This window comes from Rhagoletis pomonella, unplaced genomic scaffold (assembly GCF_013731165.1).
Source record: "Rhagoletis pomonella isolate Grant_MI unplaced genomic scaffold, Rhpom_1.0 Rhpom_scaffold_00001, whole genome shotgun sequence".
Classification (NCBI taxonomy): domain Eukaryota; kingdom Metazoa; phylum Arthropoda; class Insecta; order Diptera; family Tephritidae; genus Rhagoletis; species Rhagoletis pomonella.
The window spans coordinates 6621321-6626076 of record NW_023458555.1 but is presented as its reverse complement, the minus strand read 5'-3'; positions in this window follow the sequence as shown (position 1 = coordinate 6626076).

The following is a 4756-nucleotide window of genomic DNA, read 5'->3' as shown; positions in this document are numbered from 1 at the left end:
GGAGTGTACATTGATTTGGTAGGTAAATAGTATTTACAAACACATATGTATAAGAACAATTAATGGCTATAACAGAAAAATAAATTCACTTAATTTAGCATCCACATCATCAGTGGTGATAGTCACAAAAAACATTAATTTGTTAATACATGATATGTATGTATGTATGTACATTAGGGTGGCCCAAAAATGAATGTGAAAAAGTAATGTCGGAATTTTTATGCTCTCACCCCTCTAGGATTGTTCTATACCGAAAAAATATACCCTTATTTTTTTATTTTGAAACCAAAAATTATTTAGAGGTCGCTCAAAGTGCTCAAAGTTTTCCATGTATTTTATACGGGGAAAAAACACTTTTCGTAGAAATGGTATAGAATAGTTAAAAATCAATATGTTTATTTAACCATTTTTTTATCGCAACTATAATTTATAGATCCGCAAAAAGACCATTAAAAATCCGTTAGTATTAATATATGTTTAAATAAACCATTCGGTATATTATCGAAAGTAACCTGAAGAGAACCACAATTTTCCGTACTAAAAATATTGATTTTCAAGAATTCTATACCATTTCTACGAAAAATTTTATTTTTCCCATAGTTTTGTTTGCAGCATGAACCATATTTTTGTACAGAAATAACAAAAAAAAAATAGCTTGCAAAACATTGTGAATATTTAACAAAACAAGGGTGTACGTATGTATGTGTGCAATCAGTTATTTTCCTTACTAGCTATTATCCAGCAGCGATTCGCTATATTTTTCCTTAAAAATTGTTACAAAGTGTCTACTACATAGACAAGCTAATTGCTTTTGTGTTATTGCATTCCACCTTTATTGCTCTTGTGTGGCTGCTGCTGGTGGTGTCAGCGTAGTAATCACATCATATATGATGACCATAGTCATTTCGAGCTTGCGAGGCTTAGCATATACATATGTATGTACATACACTTACGAAGCATATACTAACTACGCCATACTTACTTACTAGCTTTTATTCGTACACGATGCTCATTTGTATGTATCAAAATAAATATAACTTCCAGCTCTATTGCGCTTCTCCCCTGTGATGACTAGACAACTATGGCTAGTGACGCCATCCTATACTACTACGCTCCACAATTTATACAATAATAATCTTAGAAGCTGCTCGCTCTGTGCATGCTAACATGATATTGGAGGAGACATTCATAAATACATAAGTATGTACATTGTACAATGCATATTTATAAATTAGCTTATAATATCGTAGAAATATGGTATGCATTTTTGAAGATAGAGGCGACATAAATACACTGATGGCAAAAATTAACTTCTAGTCTTGAAATATGTATGTACATTGTTTCCTTCATATCTCCCCATACCAAATGTTGTGCTGATAAACTGTGATTTGCGTGTGGTCTCACTTAACGAGGGAATGTGCTCTAAACAACAATAAAAAAAACATTCAGTTTATCATTAAAAGAACAGCGGAAATTATGACTGAAGAAATTTACACTCCTTAACCCTCATTCAATCCGAAACGAGGGGACACAACTTAAGATTTAGAGAAGGTTAAATGGAGAGATATGCATTCACCACTTTTGTTGCAAAAACCTGATAATAATTTTTATTCATAAAATTTTCCAACTTTTTTCCCTCGACATTATATGAATGTCTTCTTCATACCTATGTTTGTATGTATAATTAGTATACGTGGCCAATACTGCAACATCAGCAGCATATTTCTGAAACTATTTTAGGTCTCTTCTCTCTCTTTTTTTCGCTTACCCATTGCATTACATGTAAATCAGTGGGTAAGCTTATTCGCTTGCCTCCAGTGACGTGCTCTGGTTAAAGTAATGCATTTTGTTAAACTTGAAGGTAAGTGGTGAAGTGCTTACCAATCGAGATGCACCACCTACACCTTCAAGTTTACAAAATACATTACGCGTAATGAAATGGGTAAGCGAAAAAGCGTACACCGAAATGTTTTTAAACTGATAAAAAAATATATAATTAAGCCTCCCTAAAACCATTTTAACTGTTATTTTAAATAAAAAATGCTAAGCCTAAGATTTTACGACGACTAACACACACGTCTTATGAATCCCCTATTTGTAAATAAGCGCATACAAGAATCAACGTTTTTGCTGGGTTTGTACATACATACATATTTATACTTTTGTGCATATGTATTGGTATATTCCAAAATCTGCCTGCTATAAAAACTTGTTTATTGCTTCCAAAATTAAATGTGTATATTTCGGAATTTTGAATATTGTAGCGCCCAGTAGTGTTGTTGTTTTTCATTTAGGATTTCTTGCGCTCGCACATGTAGTACATATTTAATTTTTTTTGCTGTTGAGTAGCTGCTAGAGAAACATACATATAATTTATTTTAATTTTTCTTTATGATGTTGTAATGCTTTTGGTTTGGTGGTGTATGTGTTTTTTTTTTCTTTGTATATGGCATTTTAATCACTTCTAACAATTATGCTCTGCGCACAGAAACGTGTTGCAATATTTGGCTTTATGACCCCCCCCCGCCCCTATCGTTCGTCTTGTTATACCAACACACATACACTTGTTATTTATTTAATTTTTTTGTGTTTTCATTATCATTGTTGTTTAATCGGTTTTCCATTGTCGTTATTGCATTTGTAATGTCTTTCATTACCTCGTGGTACGCTCCTCCATCTCACTTGTAGTAGGCTCGGCTATCGTTGGTGCATTCGATTGGAAAATTATTTATTTCAGCTGTTTACAGCGATAGCCCCACATCTTCAGCAGCTTTGCCTAGCATTTTGTGGAAATATGTATGTACACATAAACATAGTTGTGTGCGTATAATATCTTTGGCATTTTGATAAAACAACTTATGTGACTTTAGAAGTTTTAACTTTGCATTAAAAAAGACGTTTCTTTACAAAATTTTGTTTATTATTATTAAGTTTTAATTCAAAAAGCATCTTAACTACACCTATGACAAGTATCTTTAAAATATTGTTTGTAACCCAATAAAATATTGATTAAAAAAAAATAGCCTAACGTTTTTTTTATCAAAATTTCACAGATATGTAGGATTGTAAAGATTTTCATATCGCTCATTTGCTGGAAAAACGTCGCTTATTTGCTAGAAAATCCGAAATATGGAAAGAGCAGTTTTAAAATTTTTTTGTCAACGTGTTACCCTTGAACAAAAATAAAAAATTAAACTAAAAAATATGGCAAATGTAATTGTAAAATAAAATACAGAGTACACATCTTTCAGCAGATTTTAATTTGGTTCCCAACTTTGGCCAAAGAACGATTGTTTTCTTATCATAGTTGTTTAGCAAAGTGGAAAGGAGTAAATTTGTAAGAAAAAAATTTCGAAAAGTCTCGAAAAAATATACCGAAAAAGAAAACACTAAGGCTCAAGAAAATGGCAAAATTCTTGGCATAAACTCGAAGGCTTGAAAAAACCGGTAACGGGCCCGAAAAAAATTCGCAAATATTTTGAAAAGCCTTTAAAAACCCGAAAAACTTTGGGCATGCGCAGCTCTTATTTAAAAGGATTACCTTGAAATGGTTAAAACGATTGATTAACGGCGCTTATTATGTTTAGTTATTGTGGTGAAAAAAACTTCTCTTCGATTATTAGAAATCACTCAGAACTAGTTTATGAAATTGTCCATTACCCAAGCATTCCAAACAGGAAGAAATGCTCAAGGTATAGAATTAGTAGTATTTTCAAATAAACCATCAAAAGCAATGCTAACGGGTGATTTTTTAAGAGCTCGATAACTTTTTTTTTTAAAAAAACGCATAAAATTTGCAAAATCTCATCGGTTCTTTATTTGAAACGTTAGATTGGTCCATGACATTTACTTTTTGAAGATAATTTCATTTAAATGTTGACCGCGGCTGCGTCTTAGGTGGTCCATTCGGAAAGTCCAATTTTGGGCAACTTTTTCGAGCATTTCGGCCGGAATAGCCCGAATTTCTTCGGAAATGTTGTCTTCCAAAGCTGGAATAGTTGCTGGCTTATTTCTGTAGACTTTAGACTTGACGTAGCCCCACAAAAAATAGTCTAAAGGCGTCAAATCGCATGATCTTGGTGGCCAACTTACCGGTCCATTTCTTGAGATGAATTGTTCTCCGAAGTTTTCCCTCAAAATGGCCATAGAATCGCGAGCTGTGTGGCATGTAGCGCCATCTTGTTGAAACCACATGTCAACCAAGTTCAGTTCTTCCATTTTTGGCAACAAAAAGTTTGTTAGCATCGAACGATAGCGATCGCCATTCACCGTAACGTTGCGTCCAACAGCATCTTTGAAAAAATACGGTCCAATGATTCCACCAGCGTACAAACCACACCAAACAGTGCATTTTTCGGGATGCATGGGCAGTTCTTGAACGGCTTCTGGTTGCTCTTCACTCCAAATGCGGCAATTTTGCTTATTTACGAAGCCATTCAACCAGAAATGTCAAAGCATACTGAGCATCTTTCTCTTTGACACCATGTCTGAAATCCCACGTGATCTGTCAAATACTAATGCATGAAAATCCTAACCTCAAAAAAATCACCCGTTATATGAACATTTACTACCTATGTATCTCCAAAAGGTCAAGACGTAGTGGCATAAACAAATTATGGGCCAGTAAAACCAACCGAGAATTCTTTTTCCGCTATTCACTTTTTTATTATTATTTACAAACACAAAAACATTCGTTTGCATTTTTTTCATTTGCTTTTTATGTATTTCACTTTCAATTTGCTGCCCGCTTGGTTGT